Source organism: Neopelma chrysocephalum, unplaced genomic scaffold (assembly GCF_003984885.1).
Source record: "Neopelma chrysocephalum unplaced genomic scaffold, ASM398488v2 Primary Assembly neopelma1_146, whole genome shotgun sequence".
NCBI lineage: Eukaryota > Metazoa > Chordata > Aves > Passeriformes > Pipridae > Neopelma > Neopelma chrysocephalum.
In genome coordinates, this window is record NW_020897808.1 from 761635 (window position 1) to 777883 (window position 16249).

The 16249-nt window shown below is 44.0% G+C and overlaps 1 protein-coding gene across 22 annotated transcripts in view; it reads left to right on the top strand.

Moving 5' to 3' along the window:
• Nucleotides 1-35: 35 nt before the first annotated feature.
• ADGRL3 (adhesion G protein-coupled receptor L3) overlaps nucleotides 36-16249 on the top strand; it is a 508023-nt gene continuing 491809 nt past the window's right edge. For 21 of the 22 annotated variants that reach the window (XM_027700313.1, XM_027700317.1, XM_027700296.1 and 18 more), the window contains exon 1: nucleotides 36-806. The gene's annotated coding sequence lies outside the window, so the exon portion shown is untranslated. Of the gene's footprint in view, nucleotides 975-16249 lie in introns of all 22 variants that reach the window. The other variant, XM_027700297.1, reaches the window with a different exon arrangement.

Below are 16249 nucleotides of genomic sequence, written 5' to 3' on the forward strand. Positions count from 1 at the left end.
CCGCCCGCCCGCCCGCCCGCGCCGAGCCGGGGCTGGCGGTCTCCGCAGCGGGAGGAGGAGGAGGAAGGATCCGGGGTGTCGGCGGAGCGCGGGGGGCTGAGGACCACCCGCCTCCCTCCGCGCGGGCGCCTTTGTGTCCCCCAGCCCCGGCGGAGCGAGGGGCCGCGGGCAGGGGAGCGGATGCGAAGAGCGGCTGGTGCTGGAGGGGAGAGAGAGAAAGGGGGATGGTGGAAGATTTCTCTCCTTTTTTATTTTTTTTTTTTTGGTGGTCTCTTCGGCAGCGGCTGTTCTTCCCCAGCAGCAGCAGCAGCAGAGGCGGCAGCAGCAGCAGCAGCACAGGCAATGACTCTGCCGCATCCGAATCGCCTGGCCGGTGGTGCCGGCTCCGGAGACATCACCTTGCTCTGAAGTTGCCCACCTGGAGGAGGTAAATCGGAGCGGGGCTTTCGTCCAGAGGGGTCGGCGACGGCGGGGAAGAGGAGGAAGCGATCGCCTCCCCCATCCCCACACACCCTCGTCCTCCGGGAGGAAGCTTGTGTAGCAGAAGAACACGGCAGAAAAGGAGAGACTTCTACTTCTATTTTTTCCTTCTTTTTTTTTTTTTTTCAATTTTTCCTTCCTTGAGGGACGTTCCGTGCTTCTCGTTCCCCCCTTTTCCTCCTGGCTGGGGGCTTTGGTACTGTGGCCAGGTCTGCTTCCTACTCCCACCCCTGGTTTTAATGGCTGGATTGTGGCAGCAGCTCTCTGCTGCAGGTTGTTGAGGATCTGATGGGGACTCGCATCTCAGGAGCCAGAGGTGAATAAAGGTAACTAACCACCCAGCGGATGGATGCTCACCTGCCCTTGCCTGGCCCTTAGTTGCACCCTTGCCCGGTTGCGTTGGGCTGAAGGGTGCCGGCCGCTCTGAGCGCTCGCTTGGATTGAATTATTCCATAATAACGGTAGTTTGCCTTCAGGGGGGCTGGATCCCCCAGGTAACGGGAGAGCATCTCTCTGGGTCTGCATGGTGGGGGGGGGGGGGACGATAGTGGAGACGAGGGGTGTGCATCTTGTTGGGAGATGCCTTGTAGGCTCTAGCCTGGTTTGGCCGTGGACGACTAGGGTGGCAAAGGCAGTGAGGAGATGGAGGGGACCTGGTAGGTTTTGTTCTACTCTCTCTTCTGTTTTTCTGTGAAAGGCACCGCGTTGGACCGGTGGGTTTGCTGGTGTTACACTGAGAAATTCCTGAGTTTCATTATGTCCCTCCACCCCGTGCTCATGCCCACCCTTTCGCGGATCTCCGTTTCTATTTAATTGCTGAAGGGTGCCTCGAGAAGCAGTCGCTTTCCTGGATATCAGGGGGCATGGGTGGGGGGATGTTGCCGAATGCCGAACTGGGGGTGTGCGCTAGGGGGATCGCCTGTGTGTCGGTATGAGGTGGTGGGGTTGAGGTCTGCATCCAGCCGGGGGCCCCGGGTTACAGGTAGGCGCGATCTTCGCCTTCCCGTGCAGCCGGAGAGCGGAACGTAAGGCGTAGGTAGGGATGTGCGGGGCTTCCCACCTCCTGCCTGCGAGGTTGCGTTTGCCGGCTCTAACAGTATAGGATTGGCGTTCGCCAGAGGGATTTTTGAGCAAGGGCCGATATGTATGGCTGGAAGAAGAAAATCGCGTTTTTAGTGCCCTCTTTTTTTTTTTTAACGTTTTGTTTATTCGCTCGCTTAATTATTTATTTGTGTTACCCTTGCAGTTATCTTTTGACTGCATAAGTTGGAAAAGACGGTTTTAGGGCTGATGGTTGCTCCCTGCCATCAGCCAGAAAGCAACCCGTTCCTGTTTCCCAGTCTACGGAGCTTACATCGAGCTGGTGCCCATTATTGCTAATGAAGATGTAGGTACAGTGCCCCAGAGATGTTCCCTGGGTATTTGGGGGATTGCCTTCAAGGATGAGTTTCTGCAGCAGTCTTGTGTCCAGAGTTGTCCATGGAAGCAGCGTTGACCCCCCAGTACATTTAGTTGGGTTTTTTACCCCCACCCTTTCCCTATGGATAGGCAGATATTTAGTTTTGCTTGAGGGATGGCGAGGTAAGAAAGGAGCCTCTCTTTCTCTCCCTTTCCTGATAGGCATGAGATTCTTCTCTGCGGTAGTTAAAACAACTCGTATTATGGCCAAAAGCAATGTATTGTTGTCTGCTTGTCAACTGTAGCGATCATTATTGCTTTAGCCAAAACAACCCATGTCTATTGTATTTACTTTCCTGTTTAGATCACTCATTAGGAGTTATTGCCATTTCCACTCTCACAGTTCTGGTTCCAGGCAGCCAGCTGCTTAGACTGAGGCTGAGATGCAAGAAAAAGGGTGAAAATGCCATCTGTTTCTTGATACAAGGCAGATAGGTAGTCTGCTGGTTGCAATTGCTTTCTGTATTACAGCCCTGATTATTCCAGAGTGTAGGATCAAAATTTTCAAAGGTGACCAAAAAAAAAATACCTTCCCTGGAGTTAAAAAGAAATAAATTCCATTTCCATTGTGGAATGCTGTCTCTTAAGAGCACAGCCAATGCTGCCTGCTTGGTATTGAGTAGTAGCATGTGCTTTGTAGAGCTCATTTATCATCATTTCCAGGGGTTCTCAATATGAACAGGCTTCTACTGTGTATTCATTAGGAAAAATTCTTTCATAGAGTTTTTTTATGGGAGTAAACCAGGTGTTGCAGGTTAAAATGGGCTGCTGTCAAAAAGTCAGCAGTCGTCACTTGAGAATACCAGATCAGGAAGGGAGAAAATCTGTGCACCCATACTGATGGTGGGAGATAAAGTTCAGGTTAGGGCTCTACCATAAAGCTGTCTTTTTTTCCCTAAAAAAGTTGTATTTTTTACTTAAAGGTAAAACAACTGCTCTGAGAGAACAGGAGTCAGTCACCCTTGTTATGGTTGAGGCTGCTCCTGTTCCTGCTCCTTAAGATTACTTTTTCCTTATTTAGGCTTGATTTACTATAAAGTGACTGTTGTCTTGTTACCTGCTAGCAAAAAATAAAGTCGATACAAATCTCTGGTATGTTCATTTCCAGAAGGACTGAAATGTTTATAAAGCTAGTTTTGACCTGTAAGTTCCATATAATTTCTATTATTAAATAAATATGTATTTTCCCTTTTCTTCCTGGGGTGGTTAGGAGAGGGTATGTTTAATTTAACGTTTATTCCAGAGCAAGATAAATGGCAGTGTAGATTGATGACAGGGAAAATGCCGAGTCCTGCTTTATGGGGCAATGAGATTTTAATGGTATTTATTAAGTTTAAGGCTACAGTCCTTCCTCGCTCAGATGTTTTTTGTGACAACAGCGGGACCTAGGGGTTCGGTTTCTCAGTGCCCTCCGGAGATGAAGTAGTTTATGTCTCAGCCTAGGAAATTTAAATTCGTGCCTGAGCACCTGCCGGGTCCATCCCCTCCTTTGTTTGCTCGGCCGTGCATCCCACAGGTTGGGATGATGCCATGGGGACCATGTCCCTCCCAGTCGGGGTTGATGTGGCAGAGGTGCTCGGCTTGCCTATCCAGGCATTAATTGCTTTTTGCTCCTGAAACAGAAAACGAATTGCCCTGCCTGCTGTTGCGAAAAATGAAGCCGGGGCTCTTTGCTGGCTGGGAGGGAAATACAGGCAGGTTTGTAGGTGAAGATGCAGGCACACGGATCCAGCCGGCTGCCTGATGAGCTGGGTGTCTGCGTGCTCCCCAGCGTCGCAGGGCTGCTACAAAAATAAATAAATAAATAAATATTTAGAGGCAGGTAAGCCAGGACTGAAGAGGAATATGCATGACCTTTAGCTTTAGACAACACTCAGTTGGAGGGCCTGATGGTGCTGTCAGGGTTTTCACATTCAGAGCATGAGTGTATGCATCATCAATACGAATAAATGAGATGCATACAGGAGAGTGAAGTCTTTGTAAATGGAGAAGTCCTAGGAACGGATGATTTATTATTACAGATTTTAATACTAATAGTGTTGGGACTGGTGTAGATTGACTAGGAAGCTATTTAATGCGTGACACAGTATAAAGGATGGGTTAATGATTGATGAAAGTGATGGAATTCAGGGAGCAAGAATGGATCAGGGAAAAGCTAAAACACGCAGGAGGGGCATGAGGATTTCTATGCTTTAAATAAGTTCACTTTTTTTTTTTCTGTTGTAATTATGTTATTTGGTGGTTGTGGAAACAATCCAACGTTGTGATTGGAGTGATTCTGATAAAAATTCTTACTCCTTAGAGCATTCTTGCACATCACAAGAGGTTTGGAAAAACACCTCAAAAATTAATTTTTTTTTGGAGCAGTGATCATCTGAAAGCTAGACATCACAATATTGATGTATTACTTGGGACAATACTGAGAGATCAGGGTAGCCCTGCAAAATAAAAATGCTTTTTCCTGCCTCTTGATGATGGACTGCTTATTGGGGTGGGATGCACTTGGTGAGCATTGATGTTTTGGAGGGATGTTTATTGTAGTTCATTTGGACTCCCGGTTCTTCCCTGCTGGTCCTTTTCTCATCCAGTAGATGCCCTCCTACTGGGACATGAATATGAAAAGTTCACCACATTGCCAGATTTAGAGTGTACATACACACTTTAGTCCCTGCTATGTCTGAAGCCATTGCTTTCAGTTGTCCGTAGGATGGAGAGCTAGAAATTGTGTCACTTGCACCAGTTCACTGTGCTCTGGTGTATTTGTAGGAACATACCTGTCCCAGCAAGGTAGTCTGACATGCTGGCCTCTGACTACATCATCTCCTGGGGTCATGTCTGCCTTGCCAAATGTTTGTCACGATCCTCACCAGCACTGAATATCAGGCTCTTTAATCCCTACTTGAGACGTTTGTGAATATGTCCTGGTTTCTGTAGGTGCTGAGATGCTCTAGCACTCCCTGATTTCATTCTGGTGCCTACTAGCAGTGGAAGCTCCCAGAGCAGGCTGATGAAATAGAAGAACTTTGCTTTTAAGCATCTACTTTTAATTCTTGGCTACTTTAATGGCAAGGAAACCACCTCCTACTCAAATCTGTGATGTGATTGTATCTAAGACATTATCTCATTGCCTGTTTTTGGCCTCCAGGTTTGCAGTGTAATGCTTGTATTATGTTCCTCACTAGATAATCTCTACAGTGCAGTCTGAAATGCATGTGTCTCCTGGCTGTAAGCTAAGTGTTCATTTTTGAGACAACTTCTCTAAGGACACCCTGACACTACAGCTTTTCCTTCAGCACTCTTTTCTGAGAGCCTTCTGGTTTTACCTGTAAGGTAGATATTTTTATCAGCCATTGCACCAAGCATCTGTAGCTATAGCAGGGTAGCTACTCTTTTCAGGCAATGAAAACTTTTTTTTAATTGTGTTATGGACCACTGTTTTACTTACTAAGCAATGCTCAGTGTGGGATTTTTTTCAGCCTGCCTGAAACCTCTGTGTTTTGCTCTGGCTGAGACAGGAGCACTACACTGTTTATAAATGGCCTTTGTCTTTCTGTCTTTTTTTTTCTTTTTTTTTTTATCTCTTTTTGAACTTTTCATCTCTACTTCTTCAGGCCCACTCACGTCCACGGGAGGTACCACTGCATCTGTGATGGAGTTCCCAGTGTAGTCAGTGGAGCACTTCTTTTGGCTTCCCTGGGAGGGGAAGACGCTCGAGAATCTCAGATATGTTATCTTCTCAAAAGAAGCTCCAGAATCTCAGATGTGGTATCTTTTCAAAAACATTCCCCAGCTTCATCATCAAGTTTCTACTTATTGTGTTGTAATGTCTTTGCCAGAGGTGGCATTTCAGGCTGAACAAAGCAGTTGTTGAAGATGAAGAGTTGAAAGAAATGTACACTTCTAAAATGTGTTCCCGAAAACAGTAAAAAAATTAAAATCAAGACACTTTTGTTTGATACTTGACAGTTTCAAGGGTCATGAAATAGATACCATTCTGAAAGAAGCAAAGAAGAGTTTGGCAGCTGTCCTAGTTAAGCAATATGAAGCTATACATTTCATTTGAATGCCTAAAAGCAATATACTTTTACAGACCATCCATTGGTGTATGGTCTCACACTGCCAGGATTTTTTAAAATTATTTTTTTAAAGCACGTTTGTCAACATGTGAGTAATTACATAGGAATGATTTCAGTGGCTACAGACCTAATGATTCAGAGGTCTGTAGCACAACTCTACTTCATTGCAGTGGGTACCTGTCAGGGAACAGCTTTGAAGTATTATTCGCAGTGTTTTGAGTAGGTTGTGTTATAGCTTTGCTACTATTAATTTTAAGAGCTTTACTGATTTGATTGCAGTTGCATTGATTTATATCAGGTAAAGTCATTGATTTTGAACTTTGGAATGGAGCTATGTATTTCTAGAACTTAAAACAAAATGTCATAAATACAAAGGACCAACATGAATGTTTTCTTGCAGTGATGCAAAGTTAAAATGAAGTGAAAGAGGACTCCCTTTGCTTCTGTAGAAGTGGTGCTTAAAATTTAGCCATGAATTGCCCTACTGTAAAGTCCTGCACTAAGGTGCCAGCGTTGCACAGCGCCGTTCTGAGAAGAGGTCTAGTCTAAACCTGGCACCTTTGGATAAGACTCTTAGTCATTTTATACCAACAGCAAGTAGGTAGCTTGTAAGAGTCATTGCACACGTATAAGTTTTTACAGTAAGTCCCTTTCCCGCTCCACAGGAACCAGTAATCTAGTTCCAGAGGTGAGGACACTGCAAGAATGGACACTGTTTAAATTTTGTGGAACAGGAACATCCTGACTAATGCAGTCTTAGCACATCCATTTATTACATGCAGACACATAAATAGACACATAAATAATGTGGTTTGGGGAACAGACACTGTTCTGATTTTTTTGTCAAACTCAAGGAAGTGAAAAAGAATTTTGGTTATAGGTGCAATCTAAAAATTGCACCTATACCCAAGACACATGTACCTGCAGCTGTTTGTGTGTGTGCATACATAGCATTTGTTTGTGAAATGGTGGTGCTGATGCATAGAGGGATTTTTTTTTTATTTTGTTGCTGGAAAAACTTTCCCTATTTATTTTCTGATTGTTTTTTGGTAGGTGCAGTGATGGACAATAACTAAATACTTGTGCATGGGCTTGCAGTTTTAAAATTTTAACTGAGTTGCTTGGCTAGTAGTCCAATACCAAACTAAAACAACCACATTTTCAGATGTGCTGAGCAACCACATGTTTTATCAGAGTCAGTGCTGGTCCTTGCTTATTTATTGTAGCAGCCTGTTCCCATTCTGAAGTTGCTGATCCCAAGCCTGCCTTAATGAGATTTTTTTCATTGCCCTCGGAACGAAGAAGAGAAGCATCACTGTGTTGCAGAAGTGCTGTTTGCAGCTTTCTTGGGGATGTCAACATTTTCCTTCAAGGAAGAAGTTGGGGGCATGTTAACTATGTGTGCTACCTAACTTTGGGCAGATCTAGGTTAGATGGGGAATTTAGCTCAAAGGAGCCCAGCTCTGAGAGCAGCTGAGCTGTTGACTGTTTTTTTTTTTTAAGGAACCCAACTTGTTGTCTTGGAGGACACCAGGACATAAGTGAATCCTTAAGCAGAAGCTGTGCCCCTGTTTGATGGGTGGGTCTGGATGTTTACAAGCCCTGCAGAGGCACTGCCCTGCCTTGCTGTTAGCGCCGTGTTGCAAACCAAGCCGTGGCTTAAGCCCGTGAGAATAGGGGAGGGACCCAAGCCCAGTTTTTGATGTTCTGCATGGGTGGGTACCCTGAATACTCAAATGCATTCCAGTGACAGCTGACCCTGTAAGGAGATTTTCAATAGCTCTCTGTATTTTTTTTCCCTTTCTTTTTCCCCCCTCCTTTTCCCCCTTTTAAAAAAATTTATTTTGTTTTATTTAAATTTAATTTAATTTATTTTTATTTTTTCCTGATCCAAAGACTGCTGGAGGACAGAAAAAAAAAGCACCCATTGTAGCTGTCTCTTTGAATAGGCTTCACTGATGGAGACAGTTGAGGAGAATTTCAGGGATCATGTTAACCTCTTTTCTTTCACACTGCCGTTGCGTGTGTGTGTTACTGACTGAAACATTGTGATTTTGAAATGGTGCAAATTCCCACCACTCATTTCAAAGGGGGCAGGTTTTCGTTGTTCGGGTGTTTTTGTTTCAGCAAGATGTATGCTGCAGTTTTTTTACCCATATATCTGCCATGTAATGTGAATTCTTATTTGCTGATTTTGTTTGTGTGTTCTTTTGCATTTTTGGTTTGTTGTTTTTTTTTTCCCCACCTCCTTTTTTTTCTACAGTAACAAAAGACTTTGGGATTGAATCCTGAATGATTTTTTTATGTTAAGGCTATCTGGAGGTGCACAAAACTGGTTTATAATCCTGTAGTAGATGGCTTATCCACAGTATCCAGAGAACAGCCATTCTTGTTTCCAGCACACCACAGATTTCTACATTGGACTATGTGCTTCAGCTTGACCTTGTTGGAACTGTGTGTGTAATCTAAAATGTCATTTCTTTGGATTTTGGATATTGCAATGACAGCCTTTAATAGTTTGAAAGTTTGGTGTATATATTGCACTTCCTTCTGAGGGAAATTATGATGTAACTACTGCACTTGCAATTCCCACAGAACAGACTTCTGCAAGAAAATGTCATTTTGGATTATCTTTAATGGATGCAGGTGTGTGGAATGGCTGTGTGTCTTTCCCTCCCCCTCTTTTTAATTTTTTTTTTTTAAAGGACAGTAATGTTATAATCACTGCTTTATTTGGTATGACTCCAAAATGATACATATCATGTGTAAAATTCATCCTGATAGGTATTTGAAATGTAGCAATTGCACTGCATAGAGTGATAACTTGTGACTTTTTGACAAGGGATCCACAACTACAATTGTAATACGCTTTATAGATCTCCTTAAGTAGGTCACCAATTTGCAATGAGTCTTTCTAAAGCCTGTGCGAGGCATTTCGATTGCAGGAGTGGGGAGCCCTTTTCTCTACAACATCTCCAATTTCCCAAAGAGAGGCTAAAATTACAGAATTGTAGAGGTTGGAAGGGACCACAGTGGGTCATATGGTCAAGCAGCGTCATCCTAGAGCACATTGCACAGGATTGCATCCAGACAGTTCTTGAATATCTCCCATGAGGGAGACTCCACGGTCTCTCTGGGCAATTTGTTCCAATGCTCAGTCACCTGCACAGTAAAGTTCTTCCTCATGTTCAGATGGAACTTCCTGTGTACCAGTTTCTGCCCGTTGCCTCTTGTCCTTTTACTTGGCACTAACGAGAAGAACCTGGCTCCATCCTCTTGACACCCTTCCTTCAGATAATCATATACGTTGATGAGGTGCCCTCTCAGTTGTCTCTTTTCAAGGCTGAACAGTCCCAACTCTCTTAGCCTATTGTATCTCAGTAAGAGAAATAGAATCATGGAATCATGGAATAATTTCGGTTGGAAGGGACTTTAAAGATTATCTTGTTCCAACCCCCCTACCATGGGCAGGGACACCTTCCACCAGACCAGGTTGCTCAATTCCCCACCCAGCCTGGCCTTGAACACTCGCTGCCCGGGCATCCACACCTTCTCTGGGCAACCTGTTCCAGTGCCTCACTAACCTCACAGTAAAGAATTTTTTCTGTAGATGCTCCAGTCCCTTAATCATCTTTGTAGCCCTCTGCTTGACCTGTTCCAGGAGCTCCATGTCTCTCTTGTCCTGAGGACCCCAGAACTGGACACAGCACTGCAAGTGAGACCTCACCAGGGCTAAGTAGAGGGGCAGGATCACCTCGCTCAACCTGCTGGCAATGCTCTTTCTAATACACCCCGAGATACCATTGGCCTTCTTGCCCACCAGGGCACACAGCTGGCTCATGGACAGCTTGTTGTCCATCAGGACTCCCAGGTCCTTCTCCACAGAGCTTCTTTCCAGCAGGTCAGTCCCCAGCCCGTCCTGGTGCCTGGGGTTATTATTCCCCAGGTGCAGGGCCCTGCATTTGCCTTTGTTGAATTTCAGACAGTTCTTCTCTGCCCATCTCTTCAACCTGTCAAGGTCCTTCTGAAGGGCTGCACAGCCCTCTGGGGTATCAGCCACTCCTCCCAGCTTTGTGTCATCAGTGAACTTGCTGAGGAGGCATCTGCCCCATCATTGATGGTAAGTTAAATGAAACTGAGCTCAGTACTGAACCTTGGGAGACACCACTAGTGACAGGCCTCCAGCTGGACCCTGGGCCACTGATTCCAACCCTCTGGCATCTGCTGGTCAGCCAGTTCTCAATCCATCTCACTGTCCACTTATTCAGGCCATACTTCCTGAGCTTTCCTGTGAGGATGTTGTGATAGAGAATGTCCAAAGCCTTGCTGAAGTCAAGGTGGACAACATTTCACTGGGACAAGGGAATTATACCTGTGCCAGTGTCCTTGTTTTGATGAGAAATACAGGCTCACATCACAAAGTGGATGTGGATATTCCCACCTGAATATTCCCCTGTTTGCAGGGGGGCTGAGGTCTTGGGTAAAACTTGAGATGTTTTAAAGATGTAGAAAGATGTTTGCAAGTAGACTCAAGTGGTTGTTTATGCCAGCCTAAACTACTGTGCAATTTCCCCATTTGAGGGGAGAATCTGGACCTCCACTCTGTCTGCAGGGATGTTTGTGGATGGGAGAATGGGATGGGGAATATCTCTGAGAGCTGCCTTGCTGTTTGTCTTCTTCAGATTTGGGAGCAGCAGATGGGGGGTTGTCTTCTCCAATACCTTTATGCTTGATCGCTCCCTCATCCTATGCAAGTGAAGGGCAGAGCAGCATAACCCGTGAGCCAGGCTGTAAGGGTGAGGATGCCAGCTTTTGTTTGACCCTTTTCAAGCTGCAGGCTTGAGCACAGCGAGGGTCCAGGGTTCTCCCAAGTTCATGTAATTCGGGAGCAAAGCCTATTTCAGCAGTAGTCATTGTGGTAAAGCTGATTACTTAAATGAGTAAATAAATAAATCTTAATAGCCAGAGTAACAGGCAAGTTAGTGAAGAATACCATGAAAGTCTAGTCTGTAATAATATAGATGTATTTTGCTGTAGTAGTAATGTAATGCTATTTCTTTGAGCTGGTTCCTCTTACTACTACAATAAAATAAATGGCAAAATGTATTTTGACCTAAGGGTGCCAAGTCCACTTCTAATTTCTAACTCAAATAGGTCTCTGCTGGGTTGCAGTAGGAGCTGTAATCAAACACCAAACAGATAATCACATTTTGGGGTTTTTTTCCTGTAAATTGCTTTTCCTTTTATACCATAGACATTTGTGGGAGTGATTCCTTGTTGACCACAAAGATGTGGTTTTTGTTGTCTTTCATTTACGTTCTCTATTGAATTAGCAGTGTTGTGCAGTTTTGTCTGTCACACTTGGGTGGGATGCTGCAATGATTTAATTTAAAATGAGAGATGTCTTCATTTTAGAGAAAACCATGGCTAAGTGGTGAGTGTAAGCAGGTCTAACCATTACCAGAAGCCCTAATTAGAAGAAATCCCATGTACGGTTGACCTTGACTATTGAGACAACCCTCAAAGAAGAAAGAGCACTAAAAATTAGTATGCTGCCAACGCTGCACTTTTATTATTTGACGTTATTAAGCAAACTCGGTGTGTATTTCTTTTTTGAAGCGTTTGATTAAATGTGTGATCTTATCTTAGTGAAATGGCCTGCTGGGCTGCAGACAGTGGTGTTCAGAAATGAAATTTGTTTAGAGCCTCTGAACAGACATTTATTCAATGAGACCTTTCTTGAATAATAGATGTGACAGTGAGACAGCTGTGCAACGTGTTTTGGGGTTTGGGCTTTTTTTTTTTTTGGTGTAGGGAGTTACGATGGGTTTGGGGGAAGAAGATAACGCAAGTGCACAGGTGTGAGAATAGGATGTATGTGTAGGGAAATTATCATATGTTGCAGAATCAGGCCCCAGTTCTGCCAAGAATTATTTTTGGATCAAGCTTTACATACTTCAGGACCTCCCTGCTGGCATATGGTTTGACATATCAAGTGATGCACATATATATACTAGCTCTGTATCAATAGTCTTATGTTTTTGCTAGAGCTTTTAAGATGCTTAGATTTTGCAGGTATAAAAAAACCACCCAAACCCACAAACAAATATCTACAAACAACAAACCACAGAATCATGGTAGTTGACTCTTGGGATCAGTGCTGATACCCTTAAGCAGTCCTATGGTTTATAATAGTTCCATCAAAACAGTGAGACTAAGGGAAAGAGGCTAATCCATGAATAAGGAAGGCAGGCTTCACCAGAGGTGTTTAACCTCTTGTGTCCAACAATGAGAAAATGTGAAATGTAGGTAAATATTCTCATCTTCCCTGTTTTTATCCTTGGTGTGCTGGTTTTGCTTGGGGTAGAGTTAATTTTCTTCATAGTAGCTGGTATGGTTCTGTGTTTAGGATTTGTGCTTGAACCAGGGTCAATAATTCAGGGATATTTGAGTCACTACTGCGCAGGGCTTGCTCAGCGTCAAGGCATTTTCTACCTGTCACCCACCCCTCCAGTGAGGAGGCTGGGGGTGCACAAATAGGAGGGGACACAGCCAGGACAGCTGACCCCAGCTGACCCAAGGGATATTCCAGACCATATGGCTCATGTTCAGCATGCTCTATAGCTGGGGGAAGACGAGGGAAGTGGGGGATGTTCGGAGTGATGGCTTTTTGTCTTCCCAAGAAACCATTATGTGTGATGGAGCCCTTCTTTCCTGGATATGGCTGAACACCTACCTGCCCATGGGAAGTGGTGAATGAATTCCTTGTTTTGCTTTGCTTGCCTGCACAGCTTTTGCTCTACCTATCAAACTGTCTTTATCTCAACCCATGAGTTTTCTCACTTTTTCTCTTCTGATTGATTCTCTCCTCCGTCCTGTTGAGGGGAGTGAGCAAGTGGCTATGTGGGGCTTGGTTGCCAGCTGGGGTTAAACCATGGTGATTGAAAGCACAGTGCTTTCTTATTAGGCACAGCTGTCGTGAGACCCTTCATCAGGGAAAAAGTACCCTAAATGGGGCTTCCAGTTTTGAAACATAGTCGGACATGCACTGGTATATATCTGTTTTCCAGCAAAACAGTCAACTTCATTATAGTTTTCCATGCAGTGCAGGGGTAAAATTTCATGGAACGTATGAACTGCATAGGATTTCAGCTGTTGACACACAGTTACACACCTTGCTTTTCCCAATATGAAACTGAAAAGGGAACATGAGTACCTGGAAATTTTAAATTTTCTTTTTCAGTAGTGGACTGTGCTGATCTTTTAGGGTGAGATGTGTGAGTTTTCTGAGTGGCTTAGTCCTCCCCTGTAAAAGGGCCTTTTTTGTCGAGAAAGTTCACTTTTGAAGGAAAGGAGTCCCAGAGTGCTTCTCCTGTAAAACTCTGTTTTGATCAATCCCCATCTGCCCCTCTGCTTCCCTGCATTGTACAGCAGCTGTCTTTACATCAGGTTAGATGGTGATTAAGTGATTTCTCCTTCTAGAGGTAAAACCAAAACCTCTCCTTACAGGAGCTGGGAGAAGTTGTGAGCTCCATGCCTTAATGATATCCTGAGGTGCCAACTAAGTAGTCCTCCGGTGTCTGATGCTCCAGCTGCTCTTTGGTTAAAACGTGATTGTTTTTCTTAAAAGCTGGACAGCTCTCAGACCTTTTGATAACTTTTAAGTATGGGTATATTTTTCTACCCTAGCGCACAGCTAATACCACCAGATGCCAAATGCAGATCTGTGAGGCTGGGTATAAAGTACAGGAATTCATGTGTCTGTGAACCCTGCATATTTTGCCATGATGCTTGATTAAATTTGAGGGATAATTTCTGCTTGCAAGGTGATTTGAGGAATACTTTCCATCATTACCATCATTTAAGGGACTCTTCCATAGATTTGCAGCTGGATATGAGTTGTTTTTGTAGAAGAGACAGCAAGCCCAGAGCCATGGGTCAAAGACCTGCAAACACAATCCTCTTTAGCATCCTAGATGGTGTCCCCAGGGCTGGTTCATGTTGAGGATAGTGAAACTACCTGCCATGAAATCATTCCCTTGGGATGGTGGTGGGCAGAGAGGAAGGATAAGGGTGTGCAGAGCTGGGTTTATAACCATTTTGCTGGTTGCACAAGGATGACAGGTGTTCTTGGCTCTGACATGAGCTCTGTGAGGTGCTCAGACAGGCCTTGTCTCATCTGAGTACCTACACGGAAGCTAGGTTATAATCCAGCCTTAAAAAACCCAAACATTTAAAAATGGTTCTCTATGGAGATGAAATTTGCGTATGAAAGCACAGCCTGCTAGAAGAAGTAATGATCCCATTACGATCTGCTTAAATTAGAAGTCAGTCAGGAAAAGGAAGATGGAAAATTCACTGGACTAAAGTCTACTTGGCATTTGCTCTTCTGCAGAAGTAACTTGCTCTGAGTAACTCCATAGTTACTTGTTATAATAATTTTGTACCTTTTTTTTTGTATGTAAATGCTGCCAAGCTATAGCATTTCACCTAATTTTGAACTTTTGATGAGGCTCAAAAATGAGAATAAAAATCCATCATGGAAAAATTTCTAGGGTGGCTGTTTAAAAAAGGAGGTAGCGTTTTTTACTAGCATTCTGTTGCTCCTAAAGCTAACCGAATTTTTTAAAATAAAAAAAATTACTTGCCACACGTGCTGGGTGTGCTGGTTTGGTTGGTGCACACTGTGAAAGCACCACTGATGTTTCCCATCCTGTGAGATGTGGTGGCCCTTGGCAAAGGTACACGGGAGCAGTGCTGCTCCTGTACCAGGAGGTATTTTATGATCCCGTTTCCTTGTCTGGAATTCATCTGTGCAGAATTTGAGGACTCTGTACACTTGCGCGGACTTTGAGGCTGCATTTCTTGCTGAAGGTCCCAGATGTGCCAGCATTCTAAGTAACAAAAACTAATGCTATGGAAAATGCCACAAGGAAGAGAAAGTTCCTCCTTACAGCATCTCCCTAGGACTCAAGGGAACCTACCTGGCCAGGCATTACAAAAACCTAGGGAAGGGGATATTGCCCATGCTGGAGGCAGCACAAGGTGTTGCAGTGCATTCTAATTATTCCAGTTGGCAACATTGCTTGCTTTCTACTCCGGTTGAATTTTTTTGCTTAATTTTGCCTAACACACCTACTTTGTGTTAGGGAGTCAGGGACTGACAGCCAATGAGTTAAACCTGTGTGTGTGTATGCAGTAATAAGGTTCAAAGGTCATTGTGTAATTATGTTAACTTTACAGCCTCCTTGCTAATTTTCTGTTGATTGAGAGAGAAACGAGGACCCTTTTGTGCCCTGACAAGTGTCTTCCCTTCCAGCAAAGCAGGGGCTGATTCCTGGCTACTCCAGCCTTTTCCCAGCTGGATGTCTACTCTATTTTCTTTACCATTTCTTCACTTCCATTTCCAGACTCATTACGTCAGACATCCAGGGTATGTAAAGATGATCAATGTGTATCTACTGATGCTATTTTAACACGGAGCAATTATTTAAATTAATCAAGAGGACATCCTTCATCAACAGGGTGGGACAAACTAACAGCAGGAGCAATGCTTTGTTTAATGGAGATCTGCGGTCTTGGTATTGAGATTTCAGCAGCTGGCAAGGCACTTCATCATCTGGGAAGACCTGCTGGGAGGCACATATAAATCACGTGAAATCTTGATGTTGACTTGCAATGTTTACACTGTGGTGTTCAGCTCTAGGTGCTGGTGTTACATCTTGGCAAAAACGATACTGGTATGTGCCCATGGAGGAGAATGAGCAGATAGCCTTGTGGTTGCCTCTATTTTCTGGATGCAGTGAGAGATTATAAGGGACTTCCTATTTTCTCCTTCCCTTTTGAGTTTTCTCACCACTGTGCTGATCAGTTCTCATCTTATTTACTTTTTAGGATATCAGACCAGTTAAAAATGTATTTCCTGCTTTTTCATATTAATATGATTTTGTTGTCCTTGTCTCTGTACTACTCATCAGGTAAGTGTATAGTAAAGAGTCTGTTTCCATTTTTAAGCTGAGAAGAAGCTGTCTTTCCCTAATTAATTTGGCTTTGACTGATCCTCTGAAATCTTCGAAGGAAAATGGAAATGTCCCTTAGTTTACTTGCTTGGACAAAGGCCAGCAGAGGTTTTCTTGTGTGGGCTTGCTTTGTTTGTTTTCCTCAAAAGCTGTGTGTTGATTCAGGCCAGTTGCTGCTGATACAGTCTTTGGATATAGTGTTTGTAGCTAATTAAA